At 42.1% G+C, this 21,251-nt stretch overlaps 1 protein-coding gene across 2 annotated transcripts in view; it reads right to left on the bottom strand.

Moving 5' to 3' along the window:
• The window catches only part of Cmc1 (C-X9-C motif containing 1), a 69,689-nt gene that overhangs the window by 28,544 nt on the left and 19,894 nt on the right, over positions 1-21,251 (bottom strand). The window lies entirely within an intron of this gene.

Below are 21,251 nucleotides of genomic sequence, written 5' to 3'. Positions count from 1 at the left end.
TTCCCAGCCAGGAGCATCAGATGGGAATGTTTCATAGACTGTGTAGAAAACAGAAGTTATTGGAGCTATAAATAAAGAACTCACGAGCATGAACACTGCAGCAGAGTGTAGGAGCCTCTGAAAGCAGAAAATGGATCTGATATAAACCCATCCGAGCCGGGCGGTGGTGGCGCACGCCTTTAATCCCAGCACTTGGGAGGCAGAGGCAGGCAGATCTCTGTGAGTTCGAGACCAGCCTGGTCTACAAGAGCTAGTTCCAGGACAGGCTCCAAAACTACAGAGAAACCCTGTCTCGAAAAAACCAAAAAAAAAAAAAAAAATAAAAAAATAAAACAAAAATAAACCCATCCGATCGTTCCCTGTAAGTACCGTTCCACCAACTTCTAGAGCTCTGGTTTCCTAGGCTTTCATAAAGGGAAAGTTGTCTGCAGTGCTGTACATAGTGGTTTCACTCTACACTCTTAACTGCGATGCAATCTGCAGATTTTCTTGCAAATCCGGCTTATTGGGTTTTCAGCCTTTAGGGTTTTTGGTAGCCACATGGAGCTCCTGAATGACCAATGATAAAGCTTCTGGTCATAAAGCTAGACACAGTTTTCAGACCTAACCTAGTATCGAAAATTCTTGAGATCACAATAGGATACCCTACAGCCCCCTTGCAGAGCCACCACCAGAACCACTGTTCCAGTCTCTCTCTCTCTCTCTCTCTCTCTCATTTGTAAAACCTATTAAACATCTCCAAGTCCACCTAACAGAAATAGATAAAAATGCATTTGCTGTAGACAGGAACTTATTCTGCATAACAGAAAGGAGAATCCTACCCTGGATTTTGACACATAGCACTCACTGTTCTACAGGCAAATAAAGCGACTGTACAGAAAGGCATGCATAGCAAGGGAGGAGGAGCATTTCTCTCTTTCGAGTCCACCAGTCCACCACACTCGCTAAGACTCTCATGCTACAAGGCCAACATCTCACTGTTGACAGCACTGGGCTACAGATTTGCCCCACCCACAGATGACCCTGACAGTGACTGTTTCAATGCACAGACACTGAGTTAGGACAGAGAAGAAAGTCCTGTGGTGTGACTACCTACTACAATCAAATTCAAAGCTATATTCAAAATAAAATCAACATAGTTTTAGCAGGATTGAATGGACTCTCAAGTTAAAGGAGAACTTTATTTATTTGCTTATTTATTTACTTATTTGGTTTTTCAAGACTGGGTTTCTCTGTGTAGCCCTGGCTGTTTTGGAACTCACTCTGTAGACCAGGCTAGCCTCAAACTCATATATCTGCCTGCCTCTGCATCCCGAGCACTGCCATCTCCCAACTAAAAGGGGGAACTTTTAACAATGTATTTTGACCAGTTAGATGGCTCATCTGGTAAAGGTGCCTGTCACCAAGCCTGATGACGTGACGGGTATTTGGGACTCACACTACGCTCCCCGCCCCCACATATAATAAATAGGTGCAACTTTAGAAGCGGTATTTTGATTCAAAGCCTAGAACCTAAGACTCAAAGCCATACTTCTTTGAGAGCTGTGTATCTCCTCAGCGAGCTGACAAGCAACCCCTCAAGCTTAGCATGCCCAAGCTCACTGACCTGGATGTTCATGGCAGAGTTCACAGCTCTGCTTCTAGAGCCCATGTCAGGCTGGTGTTTCTTGTGATACTTTCCATTCCCATGTCAGCTCCCCCAGAAGAGTCCTTCCACTTGCAGCCTTTGTCAAAGGAAAAGCACCTCTTGACAACCAACTCTTCCATCCACCCTGAGCCACAGTGAACATGATTTCAAGCTCAAGGCACTGGGACAAGCAGAAGAAAATGGACCCATAAGAGATTAAAAGATCCAAAAGTGAAACTATTATCCTTCTCTTCCCGCAAAGTCACACTTACATTAGAGTCCTGGAGGAGCCACCACATGTATAACTGCATACAGAGACCAAGCAGAGAAGCAACTAGGACTCCAGATGATCCTGGAAGCAATGCAAAGCTGGTGGAGATGTGAAGTGCAACTTCTCAAGGGTGAAGCAACTTCCTGCACTGAGATTTTTAAAGCCTAAAACGTTAGAAATGGAGCGTCAGTCGATAAGTCCGAGAAAATTCAACGTCTGATGAAACCTAATGTGACAGAAACAGCAACTTCAGCATCACTGCCGGATCCCGGGCTTCTGCAAACTCATCCTGAGATGATCCTGACACTACGAATAGAGTCCCAGAGAAGGGGGTCATGGTTTGAGAGGCCGACAGGCCACAATGGATAATATGAACTAAGCAGGTCTTCCAATCCTCACGGGGCATGTATGGGAAGAAAAGAGGCAGCATTTAGTCAAAAAAGGAATGTAACTAACTTGTGATTTAAATGTAAGAGCTCAGGCTTGATCCTACAAACAGTGGTGATTGTCACTGAGCTATGCACCCAAGAAGCTTAACTAGCCACGAGGTTTCGGATGGAACTGGAGGAGGAAAGAAATCTCCAGATGAAGAAAGATAGTCTGTGTGTTAAGAGAACAGGTCAGACAAAATGATGAAGAAACATCTGAGTAAAAACTACAGGATACTAAATGCATAAACCTTTCCTCAGTGTTTAAGGAAACAAACAAAAGGAGCTTTTACAAGGTTGACATTGGACTAAAAGGAGAGTCGCGCACTGCAGACCTCACAGACTCCAGGCAGAGTCAACAGAGCGGAACTCAGCCCCGATCCCACTTCCTAGGAAGTGCTCCCTGAACAGACGCATCAGTATCCTCAGAACGCCTCCTTCTCAACAGAGTGCTGAAGGCCCGCACATAGGATGTCTTGAGAAAGAGTAGAAAGAAACAAACAAAAGAAAACCACTCAACACAAGAACTTCTATGCACCTTCAGAAGACTTCGGCAGGGCTCAGCAAAACCACCCAGGGTATGTCATCTTTCAGGGATCCACTTACTAGAGAGGATAAGCCAAATGTAACCTCACCAGGAAAGAAAACTCCCTCCTAAATGCTATTAAACAATGGTGCTGTCCCCTGCTCCCCCACTCCCACCCCCACACCGCAGGCTTCAGGAGCACATAGAGCAGCAGAGCCCTCACGAGAGCCCACAGGGGAGGACAGACATCAGAAAAAGGTGGCAGGATGCTAAAGAGCATTTGCTCACAGAGCTTCAGAAACAGCAGGACAACTCTGCAGAGACGCCTCGGGAAATGAGGCGGCATCGCTCGGATGTCACACTATGTAAGAACTTACTAAAAGCAGAAATTCAGGAAAACTGTATTTCCAGGAACCGTTGTCAAAAGTGAGATGAAAAGAGATAAAGAGACTGAAAGTCAAAATAAATCCCGAGCAGTGTGAACAAACACAGCAGAAACAACGAGGATAGCACAGACATAGGTAAAATTCAAGTGGAACGGTTTATAAAAATGAGTCAAAAATTTTCAGTGAACAGATGCAGGGAAAATGCCTCCCAAAGTAGGGCCAACCTCCCCACTGCCATCCAGACAAGGAACACAGCAAGGAGAGGACTCCGCTTCCATGGTCAGGTCACAGGAGCCTGTGGCTGTCTCTTTCTATGTGCTCTCTCTTCAGCCAGGGGCTGATGCCATGCACTGCTACATGAAAAGAGACTTAATTGACAAGGAACTGAGAAACAGATGCTGCCAACAACCAAGGAGTGAGCAGATCCTTCCCAGGTCAGGCTTCAGAGGACAGTACAGACCTGGAGACTATCAAGAGCAGCAGCATCTGAGACTGGAGGGGTCCTGACCACCAGATCTGTCAATGAATGGGCATGGACGCTGTGCAAGCCAGACTCCCAGTCAACTAGTAGTGGAACAAAAACAAAAAAACATATGGCAGGTGAAGCCTTGTCTCCATGTTTCAAGAACGACTCCAACCTTTAAGGAAGACAACTCTAAAGTAGAAGAAAGACACTTCAAACTACAATTAATGTTCAGTACAATTAAAAACTCGCTCTCAACACAGAGAAAGCTCTGGCGCGATACACTTTCTGATGAAGCTCCCACACTCAAGACCCTGAAAGGATCCTCTTTATGTCTGAGTTTGTGACGGGCAGAAAGGAAGATCACACTGGCCTCAGACTTCTCAGAGCAACGTTCAATATGCTGTGGACAAAGCTCCAATGTGGAGAAGACATAACTGGACAATACTTTATCCACACTGGCGCAAAAACACACGCAACAAGCAATTCTCCCCCAAATTCCAGAAAGCAAGCACTCTCCAATGTTATTTTAGAATAAAACTGTTCTTTTTATTTTGAGCTCAGTTCAAAATCTCAGAAACGTGTGACTTTTAGCTCAACAATTTGTTTAAAAACTATTGACAATGAAATTTAAGCAAGATGGATCAAAAAAGAACAAACTGAGGAAAGGGTAAGCAAAGCACTATGGTTTCAAAACTGACGTAACTGTTAGACTCAATCAAAACTATTAAAAATTAGAATATGCAGTTAGAACAGACATAATCACTCAAGTTTACTAAAGGCTTTTGTAATATTTTTATGACTGAGGCTAGAAACATACCTTAAATAAGGAAAAAAGCGTTAAAAATATATTCTTTTATAACTTAAAGCATTCCAAGATCTATATTTTAAAAACTTTACAGTTAACTGTGCTATAGATTATATCCGTTTAAACCAAAAAAAGGGGGAGGAAAAAAACCTTAAAGCCACCTTAAAGAATTAAACAACTAAAAAGCAAACCAGAGTGATGAAAACAAGCCTGCTCTGAGACCCATTCTTCTAGCAGCGTTCTTCGGCAGAGCCGGGCACTGGGGCAGTTCACAGTGTGTGTGTCCACAGACTGCTGCAGTTCACAGTGTGTGTGTCCACAGACTGCTGCAGTTCACAGTGTGTGTCCACAGACTGCTGCAGTTCACAGTGTGTGTGTGTCCACAGACTGCTGCAGTTCACAGTGTGTGTGTCCACAGACTGCTGCAGTTCACAGTGTGTGTCCACAGACTGCTGCAGTTCACAGTGTGTGTGTCCACAGACTGCTGCAGTTCACAGTGTGTGTCCACAGACTGCTGCAGTTCACAGTGTGTGTGTCCACAGACTGCTGCAGTTCACAGTGTGTGTGTCCACAGACTGCTGCAGTTCAGTGTGTGTGTCCACAGACTGCTGCAGTTCACAGTGTGTGTCCACAGACTGCTGCAGTTCACAGTGTGTGTCCACAGACTGCTGCAGTTCAGTGTGTGTGTCCACAGACTGCTGCAGTTCACAGTGTGTGTCCACAGACTGCTGCAGTTCACAGTGTGTGTGTCCACAGACTGCTGCAGTTCACAGTGTGTGTGTCCACAGACTGCTGCAGTTCACAGTGTGTGTCCACAGACTGCTGCAGTTCACAGTGTGTGTCCACAGACTGCTGCAGTTCACAGTGTGTGTGTCCACAGACTGCTGCAGTTCAGTGTGTGTGTCCACAGACTGCTGCAGTTCACAGTGTGTGTCCACAGACTGCTGCAGTTCACAGTGTGTGTCCACAGACTGCTGCAGTTCACAGTGTGTGTGTCCACAGACTGCTGCAGTTCACAGTGTGTGTCCACAGACTGCTGCAGTTCAGTGTGTGTGTCCACAGACTGCTGCAGTTCACAGTGTGTGTCCACAGACTGCAGCAGTTCACAGTGTGTGTGTCCACAGACTGCTGCAGTTCACAGTGTGTGTCCACAGACTGCTGCAGTTCACAGTGTGTGTGTCCACAGACTGCTGCAGTTCAGTGTGTGTGTGTCCACAGACTGCTGCAGTTCACAGTGTGTGTCCACAGACTGCTGCAGTTCACAGTGTGTGTGTCCACAGACTGCTGCAGTTCACAGTGTGTGTCCACAGACTGCTGCAGTTCACAGTGTGTGTGTGTCCACAGACTGCTGCAGTTCACAGTGTGTGTCCACAGACTGCTGCAGTTCACAGTGTGTGTCCACAGACTGCTGCAGTTCACAGTGTGTGTGTCCACAGACTGCTGCAGTTCAGTGTGTGTGTGTCCACAGACTGCTGCAGTTCACAGTGTGTGTGTCCACAGACTGCTGCAGTTCACAGTGTGTGTCCACAGACTGCAGCAGTTCACAGTGTGTGTGTCCACAGACTGCTGCAGTTCACAGTGTGTGTCCACAGACTGCTGCAGTTCACAGTGTGTGTCCACAGACTGCTGCAGTTCAGTGTGTGTGTCCACAGACTGCTGCAGTTCACAGTGTGTGTCCACAGACTGCTGCAGTTCACAGTGTGTGTCCACAGACTGCTGCAGTTCACAGTGTGTGTCCACAGACTGCTGCAGTTCACAGTGTGTGTCCACAGACTGCTGCAGTTCACAGTGTGTGTCCACAGACTGCTGCAGTTCACAGTGTGTGTCCACAGACTGCAGCAGTTCACAGTGTGTGTGTCCACAGACTGCTGCAGTTCACAGTGTGTGTCCACAGACTGCTGCAGTTCACAGTGTGTGTCCACAGACTGCTGCAGTTCACAGTGTGTGTCCACAGACTGCTGCAGTTCACAGTGTGTGTCCACAGACTGCTGCAGCTTACAGCCTGCAATAACACTCTTCATTACTTCTAAAAAAACATAATTATGTGAGGGACCACACTTCAAACTTGAAAACCATGAAACGGGAATAAAACAACAAGAACAACACAAAAACCAACAAGCCTCCTTGCTTCATGGTGCTGGGGTTGATAACAGGCTCTGTGCATGCTTAGCAATGCACCACTGAGCTCCACATGAGCCCAGAGAAAAGAAAATTACTTCAAAAGCTTGAACACTCACTCTAGCAAGCAGTAAGACACAGTCTTACAGATCCATCATGTAAAATAGTCACTGCAATTCTTTTAACACAAACTTTCTTTTCCTGGCAAATTGCTGAAGTTTCATTTTTCCTCTTAGCCATGATTATTAACATGTTTACACTCCTTGTCTCGACATTCTAAAACATGTTCAGGATGTGGTGCCTGCGGTCAAGATTTCTTTTTAATACTAATTACAAAACTTAAAATTATTTTCAATTAGATCCTTGACAAGACCTACATCTTTCTTAATAAACTCTTAATATCTAATGTTTAACATATAATGATGGAAGAAAAGAGGCAAGAACACATGCACTGACTGTCTTAACAGGATTGGCCTCCTTTTCTACCACAAGATGGAGATGGTGTAAAAGCATTTACATATTGCTATAATACTATATAAATAGCATATATATACTACATAAATAGCATATATAAAATACTATATAAATAGTGTGTATATAATTATATAAATAGTAAATATATAGCTATATACTATTTATTAAAATACTTGATATCACAGCTCAAAATCAAAAACAGTAAAAACCCACTGTGCAGCTTTGTAGCTTCCTTCTAGGGGATAAAAATTTAAATACATACAAATTAACAAACACAAAATCTTTTCCAAATAGGTTAATAACCACATGAATTTTCACATCCAATATAGACACATGCTTAAATATTCAAAACATTGCATTGCCATATCTGCACACAGGCTTGGCATGCACCACCTGCACAGCCAACGTTTAGCTAGTATTTACAGTAACATCAAAACAAACTGCTTCGCTCACCACACTCTCCAACTGCAGACATTGCCATGTGAGTCAGCCAGACCTCCAGCAATCCAGCACTCAACAACCATTCAGACAGAGTTCATGGGCAATGTTAAACTGGAAGAAGTAATCTCAGAAACTGAGACAAACATGCCCAAGAGAGTGGCTGAAACCAAAGGACACATTTCCTGATGACTCCTACCCCACACCCAAATTACAAACCTAATTCCCTGGTATATTAAATAATGGACTGGTCACCAAATAAATAACTCTTGAAAATTCATGTCTTTAAAAACAAAGGCATTTACTATTATACAGCATTAATATGCTTTTACTTCTAACACTGTAAACTAGATTTTAGTGTTAAGTAGTCACATTCTATAGCTAATAACAGTGTTCCTCGGTGCAAAACTCTCTCCTCAAAGAGCTCACTAAACCTATTCTTAGAAATATAAAATAAAAAAATAAAAATGGGCTGTGTTAAAACCGAACCCTAGAGGGCAATGAAGCTCCACTCTTTACTTTGGAACATGCTCTGCGTTCAGTTCCTTGCCAGTTTACAGATGCCCTGACCGGTTTTACATCCTGGACCCTGTGCTTTAGAACAAAAAAGAAATGGAAAGAAAAACCAACGGGGTTGTGTCCTATCCACTAATGAAAACACCAAGGAAATGATAATTGCTGAAAAAGGAATATGGTACATAAGCCTACTCCTGAATACACATCACAAAGTGGATATTAACACTCAGTAGGAATCAGGTGCCAGAGAGGAAAGATCTATTTAACGAGTCATTTAATATAAATGCTGTGCATAACTTTACATTCATTAAATAAAATGTTAAAATTTATAGGAAAAAAAGGTGAAGAATCCAACTCCAATAGCAATTAACCCTACATTAGCTCCCCCAATATAACTCAGTATAGAGTTCTTCCTCCAAAGTCAAGAATCAAGAAGTCTGCTGACTGTCCACCAATGAGGTAGCAATGCTTACAGTCAAACTACTGATGGGAGGAGGAAGCTGTTTATCATTATGAAAGTGTGTATGCACGTTTTTAACACTGAAATACTACCACACAGAAAGACCACCAACCTCCACAAGTTGGCAATGGTATTCTAGTGTCGACCTTTTTAGACACACTCTTAAAATCTGGGCATATATAAGCCTACAATGTACACATCAATAGAGCAGCATGACAGACTGAGCCAGAAACTTACCTGCACAGGTTATAGGAACTTGCAAGAAAGCCATACTTAGTTGTTTTCTGTATTTCTTCAGTGCTGGGGATTGAAGGCAGGCCCTTACCCATCTAGGAAACACTACCACTAAGCTATAGCCCTCACCCAGTTTTCAAAGACAGGAATTCCCTGGGCAGATTGGCCTTCAACGCAGGATCCTCCTGCCTCAGTCTCAGGTCCCGCACCGCAACTCCTGGGCAGTCATATGTATTAAGGCCCCGATGAAAACTTGAAATCACCAACTCTTCGTTTTTTGAGCGTGCTTCTCTAATATGTACTACAACAAATTTATCCCCGAACCATACATAAGCAGTTTTGAGATGAGGTGGGATGACACACATTATTCTCCCTCCAGGAAGCCCACCAGTGCTTCCTCATCTCCAATGACAGAACCATCCATTATAGTGTGAAAACCACACCGCACAGGCCGGTTCAACACCCTATGTACTTAAGCCGGGCGGTGGTGGCGCACGCCTTTAATCCCAGCACTCGGGAGGCAGAGGAAGGCGGATCTCTGTGAGTTCGAGGCCAGCCTGGTCTACAAGAGCTAGTGCCAGGACAGGAATCAAAAGCTATGAAGAAACCCTGTCTCGAAAATAAAAAAAAAAAAAAACAACAACTATGTACTTACATCCATGTACATCCTGTATACACAAGAAACTAAAATGATCAGAAATCAACCTCTGTTTATTTGGATTTGAAACCATTGATAAAACCTGATAAATCAAAGAACAAACTGATAAAACACAGGTGAGACTGACTGGAAAAGGTGACATTTATGTGCTATGAGGCTAGTAAAAGTAGACATACAATTTCTAAGATAAAAAGATGGTGGTCCACGGTTAAAGAGTGCCTTTGACCAGCTTCACTTACTGAAGAACTTAAAGGCTGGTGGTCTAGATGATCTGTAACTCAACCTCCATGATGAAACAAGGGGCAGTCAAACTCCAAAAACCTAGCAACTCTACAGACACCAAGACTACCAGCCACAATGAGAAGCAAAGCTGCAGTGTGTGTAGAGGCAGCGGCAGTGAAACTGGGCGACCTGAAGACCATGCTACCATGTAGTCTCTGTCTCTGCCTCTTTACAGAGAAATGAATAAGACTGCTCCATTCACCCAATGTTTAATTGTTTCTCACTCACAACACGTTGGCATCCTCCTCTTGGTGTGAAAAGATGCTTGTATATACACAGATGGTAAATCTGTTGTTGTTGTTGTTGTTGTTTTTAAGTTCCATATAAGTCTGTACAGTGACGGATGAGGCCACTGAGCTAACCCGGGTGCGAGACTATGAAGACAGAATAAGTTCCAGTGCGTGGATATGGCGAGCTGCAGCTCACCACCTGAATTCACGTCATCAGGAAAGACATGGGAAGAAAATCCAGCATGGAAAAATTCCATGATGTACTCAACCTGAGCTACTGAGTGAGGAGATCTGAAAACCATGGGCATTAATGAAATCAAACACTTGCAGTGGGCTATAAGCCAGCTCCTTATGGCCATATTACAAAGAAAGGAATGGGTCAGGTTTTTAACTTTTAACATCATCATCAGAAGGTACGGTTACTGAAACTCTCAATAAGATCAGACAATAATTTCCAAATATTTAGTCATATACACTAAACACAAAGTATGACTGTGGACAATGTCCCAAACAATGAATAAGATAAAACTACCTTAAATTTGAGTTTATGTCATATACTGACACAATCCAGTCTGTAGTGACTGTCTAACTTCCCTGAACGAGGGCTTCAGACTCTAAATGTAGCACTAACTTTTCTAAGCCAGCATGTTCATATGAGTGATTTAACCTGCTCTGTCGCAGCACCCTTGCGCCTGAGTACAGCCCTGCACTGCTATGCTAGGCTTGGGTACTTACAAAGACGACTGAGTAACTTGGGTGGGTAGCTTATGTAGGTAGCATGGCTACGCCAGCCAAAGGGATAACTCACACCCATTTAACATTCAAAACTGTAGCCGTGCTAGTAACTTAAACCTCACAAAGCGATACCAAGACAAAGGACTACTGGCTGCATACTAATGTTATTTAGCAATTCTTAAGCCAAGAAGGCTTCTTAGAATTTAAAGACTTAACCAATCTGACAGAGCATCTATTTGAGAAGATGAAAAGCAATGCACACCTAGAACAGCTGTAAACGACAGGCCACACCACAGCTGGTGGCCTCCCAGAGATGCCTGTCCTTTCCATTCAAGAAGAGAAACCATGGCCTGGCAAACAAACATGGCTGCTGGCCACAACTAATCAACAAAATCAAGCTTTAAAGAATGCAGAGGTAAAACTTAAAGAACTGTCATCAAGGTCCTATATTCTGCTGTAAAATCAATCTTCTTTCTATTTATTAAAGTCAATCTTGGTGGTATTTGGTGGTACATGCCTATAATCCAAGCACCTGGGAAGCTGAGTTGGGAGGACTGTGGTCCAACACTTTCTGGGCTACACAGCAAGGCCTGTCTTTAAAACCAATTCTATTAAAAAATAAAAAAAACTGCCAGGCTGTGGTGGCACACACCTTTAATACCAGCACTCAGAAAGCAAGGGCAGGAGGATCTAGACAAACAGGAGGGAGAGAGGGAAGGAGAGAAGGAGGGAAGGAGGGAGGGAGGGAGGGAGGGAGGGAGGGAGGGAGGGAGGGAGAGAGGGAGGAAAGGAGGGGGGAGGGGACACCTAACATTGCCTCTCCCCCAGATGCACATATACCTAAACATGTACATACATACATGCACAGATACACCCCGTAACTGGTAACGGTTTCTCTGATGCCCACCAGTTCTGGAATAACCACTCTGAGGCTTAATATTAATTACAAACTGTTTAGCCAATGGCTCTGGCTTATTTCTAAGTAGCTTCTACATCTTAAACTAACCCATTTCTATTAATCTATATATTGCCACATAGCTGTGGTGTTACCACACATCTTGCTTCCCTGACTCCACCTTCTTTTTCTGAGTATCTTTCTTTGGATTTCCTGCCTGGCTCTATTCTGGCTACTGGCCAAATCAGCTTCTTTATTAACCAATGGTAATAAAACATATTCACAGCATACAGAAGGGCATCCCATATCAACACTCCTTATGTTTTCCAAATCTTGTGAATTAATTCTATGAATTAAAAGGAACATTATATTTTCAAATTTCTTTCTTTCTTTTTTCTTCTTTTCAAGACAGGGTTTCTCTGTGTAACAGTCCTGACTGTCCTGGAACTTGCTTTGAAGACCAGGCTGGCCTCAAACTCACATAGATCCACCTGTCTCTGCCTCCCAAGTGCTAGGATTAAAGGCCTGTGCCACCACTGCCCAACCATATATTTTAATTAAAAAATTAAAAAATTTACTTGTCTATTCAGTCTTTATTACCTTTTTTCAATAAAAAATGGATAAATGTACAAACACTGCTAAAAAATTTAGAAAACTTATACATCACCAGTATTACTGGAACATGAAAATCACTGTTGATAGCATTTTTCATAATTGTAAGTATTTGACAACCATCTCTTGCCACACTGTGTGCTATCTCCTGTAGACTCCAGAAGAATAAGGACTAACCCCCCCAGCCATATCTAAGTCAATATTTATATTATGCACACAGCTATGTATATGACAAATGTCCATTACTACTTATTTTAGTAAACCCTTCTCATTCTTAAATTTTAAAAAATTTAATTAAACTGTGGTTAGGAAATTTTTTTCCAGTGAAGAATCTGCACATCTCTGGCTTCAAAGAGTCGTGGAAAGCACTGCAAATGTGTGGCCTGGAGAACACATGAGCAGTGAAGCTTCATGCAGAGACAGCAGCAGAGGAGATTTCACCATCAGTGTGGTCAGGTGCAGTTCCTGAATGAAATCTTGCTGTGACCACTGGCTTCCCATAAGCCAATGAGACTTAGTATGTTCTTAGTGTATGCAAAACTCCTGTCCCATAAAGTACACAATAGGTAGAAGCCCGACAGCTAAGTTTTTAGCAGTAATCTTATACATGATCCTATGTAAGATATCTTTATGAATATTTTATGGCAACATAAATATAAAATTCTATTAGAAAAACTACTAGGTTGGGAAATGACCACATTTGTAGAATTTTATTTTTTTACCCTCTTTTCACAATATTGTACTGACAGTTCTTTACAGCATAAAGACGTTTCTCAAAGCCTTGCCAACACTATTCGTTGCATGTTTTCCTACCCACAGAACTCTCACCATATGTGAGTAGAGTTGTTTTGACAGTGCTGATGTGAACACTAGCTAGTTAATGAAGTGAGCAGATCTTAAGCATACACACTACGTGGTGAGATAAACGCCTGTTTAGTACCAATCAGCAACAAGGCAACACTGAGATGGCTACAGAAAAACTCCTCCACGTTCCTTTCCAAACAGTACCTGCCCTACTCCCATCAACTAATCCAGTCCATCCTGGACCACTCTGTTTATAAAGACTGTGCACTTCACTCAGCAAGACGTTCTAAAAGCCATCTCTGCTACCGTGAGGAACAGCAGTCTTTGCTAAGCAGTGGCCTACTGCATGGGGACACTACAATTAGCCAACTCCCTCTCCCTTTGAAAGAAACCTAGGCTACTTGCGATCTGCAGTTGTTAGGCATTTCTAGTATACCATCTACCTTGGCCTTCGGATCTGTGATGTGTCCCTCCTCCTGGTCCTGGTAGAGGTAAACAAAGCAATGGTTCAACGATCTTAGCTATAGCCAGTGGAGTAAGTGCACCACTGGGGTCACATGGAGCTTGGCCTTACCTTATGCTACAAGTCCTAAGGTTTGTTTCATTTTTTAATCACATTTTACCATCTGTAAAAATATTTTAGATTCAATAGTTCTAATGATCTTTAGGATCATGTTTCCTGTAATTTCCATTCTTTGGTTTTTTTAACTGGATAAATTTTTGAGTTTTAGCATGTGCATTTCTTAGTTTTAAATTTTCTAATTAAGATTTCCTGCTTTATTTGCCACAAGAATATGTTCTTTTATATTCTTCATTACAACTGCTGTTTTAAGACTCTTGTCTACTAATTTCAACATATGAGTTCTCTTGACGTTACCTGTCTTCACTAAGTGCACTTGAGAATGTATCTCTGCTTCCTGCACCTGTGGGCACTGAATTGTTTTTATTGTATTATGATTACTGTGGACAGTGTGACATAAAGACTTTGAGCTGTTAAGTTTCTGTAAAATTTTTTTGTTTCATTTAAGCAGACAACTTAATCTACACACAAACACACACACACAATCTTTTCAGGGCCTCCAGTTACATCAACCCCTGTCTTTGCCTAAAAAACTTCTCTACAAAGATTAAAGGGTTCTTTTCCTTTTTGCTCATTTGGTGCTGCTGCAGTTACAGCGACCCCAGCAAGTTCACTGAGGAGTTGCCCACCTCTATGGTTTGACTCCCCTATCATTTGTTTTTGCTAGTGATGACTTCAGGGGAGAAGGATAGAGGAAGGCTGACTTATGATGATGTGTATTTCATGGCATCAATGGTGACTCAACTGGCATATTCACTGTCCTAATTCATCATGATATATACTTATGACTTGTGCATGATGTTGGATACGAGTAAAAGAAGTAACAGGTTTTCATTTTCAATACACACGCACAAAAAAAAACCAAACAAACAAACAAAAAAAACCTATGAAAAGGACCAAGATCTCAGTACATAGCTCAGGATGGGCCTGCAATCTCAAGACAGCCAGCAATGGCCTTACACTCACACTCCTCTCTCAATACCCGAGCATTGAGGCTACAGGTGCGCAGCTCCACACATCAGGAGCACATCTGTGTGACTTAGATTTATTCTATAATTCACAATCCCACACACACACACACACACACACACACACACACACACACACACCAAAAAGAAAAAAAAGGAGGGGAGAGAAAGAAAGGAAGGAAGGAAGGAAGGAAGGAAGGAAGGAAGGAAGGAAGAAAGGAAGGAAGGAAGGAAGGAGAAAAAAAACAAAAAATAAACTAGGAGTTACTGGGCTGCAACTGGGATCTGTGTGCTCCCATTTAAAAACCAGATGCACAGATGATACAGCCCTCCCACACAAGCTCTGCGAGTAACACAACCAATCGGACACTGAAACATCTATTCACTTCAGGCACTATGGTTTACGGACTCCACACAAAAGGATGACTTTAAGAGGTTTTCTTTATACTAGTCAATACAGTCCAGAATTTTGTGGAAACCACACAGTCTCCTTATCATTCCTGAACAGATAAGAATTTCTATTACACTATCCTTCAGTCAAAACACAAAGTTTGCATGTGCCAGGCTCTAGATCCCCAGAAGAATGCAATCACTGTATTAGGATCATCAGGTAGCTTAAGCAAAGTGTGATCTTTAGCAGATTTTAAATACAAGGGCACAGGACTGTTTAAAGACTATAACTAATTTTGGATTAATTTCTCATAAGATGAAAGGATTTAAGTCTATTACAGGAAAATAATTAAAAGTTGATGTTTAGGAATACCAGGATAATAAAAACTTGTTAATGAAATAGTGGCTGAAAAGCCATGTCATATTTTATAATGATGTTTATTCATTTTAACAATACTGTTAAGTCTTAAGACATGCACTTCTTTGCTACTGAGCTCAAATGTAGACTTTCCACAATAAAACATACCTTCAAGGATTAATGGCACACATCAGTTGTTTTAGAATAGTATGCTCACTATGGGAGGCAGACAGTAAGAGCTTGCTATGCAAGCATCAAGATCTGAGTTTGGATTCCTAGCAACCACATTTGAAAGGCCAGGTATGCTGCCAAGTGCCATTAATCCTAGCACTGGGGAGGCAAAATAGGAGGGTCTCTGGTGCTTGGGGCCTGCTGGCCTTACCCAATTGGTGAGTTCCAGACTCAGTGAGAAAACATATATCAGAAAACGGGATTGAAGCCACCTCTATTTCTGGCCTCCATATGCACACACATGCACAAATCTGCACATGCATGTACATACCCTTTCACATAGACATCTATACACCATATAAACACAGAAATAAATACGTAAACAAAGAATTAAGTTCAGCTGCTTAGACAAAAGTCCCTTGTTAATATTCTCATTTAAATATTAAAAGTATTAAAAGGTTACATTTACTTCTGAAATCACAACATCCAAGGGTATTTATGTCTAGTTACATACGGCAATTACAATAAGCCGTAAATCTGACAGGAGAAGCCTGAGTTTACAAATTCAACAACACCAGATCTACCATCAATGACCATCATGATCTCTTTTCGGTTAGTATAAAACTGAATTCAGCTGTCTAACATGAGGCCTCATAAGAAAGGCAAGAATACTGCTAATTAACTTTTATTATGTCCATTCACAGAAAAGAGGTAACAGAGCACACCTGATACTGCAGCTGTCCCTGGAGAGGCTCGCTCTTAGCTGGCATCAAAGAACTTGGATTTGGAGAGTGTTCTCATCACTATGCAACTGGTAAGAGTGGCTTACTGAACTCAAGTTGTTTGTACAAACAATATGGTTTATGCTGAACATCTGCTTTCCTTCTAGGAATCTGAAATCATGGTACCTGATGGCAGAAGTTGCCCACAGACCCAACTCCCAGTAAAGCTTTCTGTCTATGGATGGAGTCTCCAGTAAGCTTCTCTGGTAGCAACACCTAATCTATATTGTCACAATCCCTCATTGCCAAAGCTAAGACCATGGTAAGTGACTCTACTCAGAGAAGAGTCTTGGAAATTGTCTATCATTTTTATGTCCATGGCTATATACTGGGTCCTTAGAGCAAATCACTGAATATAGGGTGGTAGGAACTCTACCACAGGGCCACACGCATCAGTAGGGCTCTACACCTATCTGTAACTCGTGAACAACATTGTTATATACACACAAGGTCTTCACTATACTGGAGATTTGACAGATGACCTTCTCAGTATAGTCACGCCAGTCTGAAGCTGGGTCACAGCTCCACTTCAGTGTCAGTTTAAATCAGAAAACTGATGCAAATGGCAAAAACACGGTATGGCAATAATGGTATAAGTCAGACCACAAAGGAAATAAAAGGTGCGGGACGCTTCAAGCGATGCAGCTGGGCAGAGACAACTCATCACAGGCAGTCTTGTTTCGATGCTCTTCTGCAAAATCCTAAAGAACATCCCACATGCTCCCACTCAGGTTTTCTTTTTTGTCTACTCACACAACATTAGACTCCGGCCAAAGCAATGTATTTCAGCTGCATGTGGGTGACAGAAGGGAAGCGTTTTATCAAGCGTCTCTGCTGCTTAATGTCAGCGCTGTAATGTTCCAAGGACACACTCAAGTCATACTTCTTATTGCTTTACATTTATTCCTTTAGAAGGCACCTCCACTTTCTGGCCAAAAGATCAAAAAGACTACAACACAAACGTAGGATAAAACAACGTAAAAGAAGACCCAAGGCTAGGTTAAAGAGTGTTCTAGGCAACTTTTGATAACAAAATCTTTTTTTTTTTTTTTTTTTTTTTTTTTTTTTTTGGTTTTTCGAGACAGGGTTTCTCTGTGGCTTTGGAGCCTGTCCTGGAACTAGCTCTGTAGACCAGGCTGGTCTCGAACTCACAGAGATCCGCCTGCCTCTGCCTCCCAAGTGCTGGGATTAAAGGCGTGCGCCACCACCGCCCGGCAAAATCTTTTTTATCTTGATAATAGAAAGGAAAATCTTACTTTTTTCAAAACAAACATCATGACACAACACAGCGAATTCATATCAAATATCAATTATATACTAGAAAAAAACAAAAAAACATAACAAGTAATTAACCATCTCCTTAAAACGAAGTTAGTAATTCCTAGAACCATGAATGAAAGAGTATTGAGGCCTTCACAGCTTTTCAGGAAGGGGCTTCTGCTTGGGCTTAGGGACGGGGACAGGGGTCTAGAAATTCAGCCACTGGGTTTCCCATCAGTCCCATCTTCAGTGCACTCAGCGAGGCAGACTTTAGTCATCTGTTCTAGTGGTTTTATTCATGAGCACAAATACTACTGGCAGAAAAGGACTGATATAAAGTTTTCTTTTAATACAAAAGTTACAGACTTGTCAGGGTTTACACTAATAAAATCACAATTCTGTGTATCTAATCTCTCTCTATATATACTGCCTTTACATAATAAAGTTTCAAAAGACGGTAAGTTGCCAAAAAAGAAACCCATATTTGTGTTTCTTATTTTATATATGTATAAAACGCACATGCACACACACGCATACACACACACATTAGACAGGGTTCATCTACAGCATATGTTAGTCTCAAACACTGGATGCTCCAGCCCCCACATCCCAAGCACTGGGATTACAGGCATTTACAGCCAGGCACGGTGACACACCCATTTAATCCCAGCATTTAGGAGGTACACAGATACAGAATCACACCATTGTATACTAAAGTTAAACTTTATCACTTGGAAATGAAATAGTCAAAGTTTTAAACATTACCTATTGTTTAAAGCCAGTTTTATTGCTCTAAACCTCAATGAAATGGGAAACTCAGAATAAATAGTGGTAAAGTAAAACTCAATAGTGCATGGACAACAAAGGTATCATAGATGCTGGTTAAAAGTCATAATGGGGAGAGCACTGGTAAGTCCACAGCACCCGTCCGAAATGATAGTCACCAGGGCGCTCTTCACATCAATAGCCACCATTTGGACTCTGGGCTTTATCGGTGTCCCAGCTGGTAATGGTGGAAGGTTAATGCCTTACCCCATTCTGTTCCATTTTCTACCCTAATTAGCCCTCCAAATCTATAGCTGTGAGTACCAAGTGTCTGTGCTCAAAAGAAACTAATTAATGCTAGCAAATTAGATCAAGTCCAAAGATTCGACAGGCAAACGCTTAGTTAAATGCTCGCTGTTAATAGGAAGGGTAGCTGTCAATAACCGCCGCTGGTGACTAGAACAAGGCACCCGTCTTTCACCAAAAGTGACTTCACCTCTCGCCGTCCCTAGAAAGGCTTCCATCTATCTCCTTCACAAACCTAAGCTGCTGCCAGTCTGACCCAGTTCTTACAACCAGCAGGGTTGAAAGGACATGGGGGGGAAAGTAAACAGAAAAGCTTTCCTACATAGCATGTTCTGACATTTAGCAGAAAGTCAGAATGCTTCTTAAAATTCCTCTATCTTTATCCAGAAACCATACAATTAGCATACAAAATGCTCCTAAGTGAAATCCTATCATCATGTAACAAGGAAGAATATAAACAGTACATAAAAGGCAATATCCTGGCTCTCAACTGGGACTTACTGCTCTGCTTCAGAACCGCCTGTGGGACTAACACCAGTGTACACTCCCGTCACACGGCAAATGGAGACTAAGGAGCATTGTGTGTCCAGAAAATAATTTTAAGTTCTAAGCACTATTTAGGAACAGTCTTTTTTTTAAAAAAGTCAATATTCAAATATTCAGAAATCAATTACAGCATGCTTCCTGGTAATGGGAAATCATTAAAATAATCTAAATGAATCTCAAATTCTGAGATGCTATAATGCACGGTTTACATTTATTTACTCATTTATTGTGTGTGTGCATGTTTTATATGTGTGCGGTGTATGTGTCAAGATGCATTTTGGGGGTCAGAAGACTGGAATGAAATTTAGGTCTTCAGGCTTGGTGGCAAATGCCTTTACCACTAAGCCATCTCACAAGCCACTAACTAAGATGCTTTTACTAGGTAAAATAATGGAATTTTTAAAACCAAAATCTTAATATGCTAAATAACTCTTGATAGAACTTGAAACTGCAAGTTTTGTTTTCTGCCATTATAAAGTAGTTACCATAAAGCACGAATATTTTACAGTTCACTCTCTCATCTCAGGAACCAAAACAGAATCATTTTCTAAAGTCAGTGCGGTTCTGAAACCCAGAATCACACAGTTACTCTGCATTTTCATCCAAATCTTACAAGTTACCCAGTAACTAAGTTAGATTCCTCGCACTCGAGGTACCATGGTAACGGGCTACAAAACAGAACAGATGCACTCATGTTTACTCCTCTGGACCGGCGATTCTAGGAACTCATTTCCCTGGTAGCGGAAGTTCTACTCCAAGAACTTTATCCACTTTGAAGGTTTCCCTTGCCTCCCCTGAAAAAGATTGTGTTTTGAAAAGTCCCATGAGGCAAGTGGAAAACCACCCCTTGAGATTATTAGTGTGACACCTGCCAACACCAGATGTGTCCTGACCCCTGCAGGTGCCAATGGGCTAATTTCTGCCGACACCTGGGGTAGGGAGCTGGAGGGAGGAGCGCTGGATAAACAACCAGTCTCCAACGAAAGCATAGCAGTCAGTAGAACAGAAGGACCTCAAACAAGAGCAACGTAACAGAAGGACTTTTCAGGCAAGAGTAAGATCACAGAATGATTTTAAATTACAAACTGATAGAGGATTTCATACAACGCGAGCAACACAATGCTACCATGGGCACTGGTCCTGTTTCACTGCCTCCGCTGTATTCCAGAAGTCGATTCGAGAGTTGAAGGAGGAAAAGAAGAAGAAGGTCCTTAGCATGTTAACTTTACTGGCAGTCATAAAACTAGAGTTGATACAACCTGACTCCCCAGAGAGAAACTCGCAGCCATCTCCCTAAAAGTCACTGGCATGCTTGGACAAAAGTGACTATGGGTACAGGGAGGGAAGGAGGTGGGGAAAGAGCCTATCTCAGCATAAAACAATAAGACTTTATTCTCATTTTATGCATTATGAGTGTTTTTGCCTACACATACATCTGTGCATGGTATACATTTCTGGTGCCCAACAGGACAAACGAGGGTATCAGGTGGAACAGGAGTTACAGATGACTGGGTCCTTTGCAAGAGCAGTCAGTGCTCTTAACCACTGAGCCATCTCCCCCGCCCCATTAGCAAAATTTTGCTGCCTTTTGTTAATGATGGCCAATCCAAGAGGTCTATTCTTTTTAAAGACCTATCTACAGTAAAGTTCCCGCCAATTTTTCTAACAGCCCATCAACTACAGACCTATGATGGTCCCAGTTCTTATCACTTTGTGTTTTACCAGTGTGTTACATACCAATCAACAATATTTCTAAAATTACCATACACAGGAACAGTACGTGCTTTACATAAGTAACTTCCACTTCAAAACACAAGACACAACAGAGTACCCACAAAACGAGTTCAGCAAGACTCAACAGGAAGGAAAGCCATCGCTGTGTGAGCCTGTGTGTGCTACACCAGACCAGGCTTCAGATGCAGCCAAGGCCCGCTGCATACTTGACTTTCTCAGGCCTCTCTCCAGAACATTCACATCTAGGTCTTCTCAGTAAACTACACTCTGGGAAGGAGGCTTTTTGCTCCTAAACTGGAGACGTGCTTTTAAATTGTAAATGAACTGAATGCTGACTGGAAGTCTGAGACCTGGAATGCTGGTTTCTGATGAAGGGTGAGAAGCAACTCATACATATTAATTCACTGACTACTTGACTTTGAGACA

Source organism: Microtus pennsylvanicus, chromosome 3, assembly GCF_037038515.1.
Source record: "Microtus pennsylvanicus isolate mMicPen1 chromosome 3, mMicPen1.hap1, whole genome shotgun sequence".
NCBI lineage: Eukaryota > Metazoa > Chordata > Mammalia > Rodentia > Cricetidae > Microtus > Microtus pennsylvanicus.
This window is presented reverse-complemented; position numbering and strand designations above follow the sequence as displayed.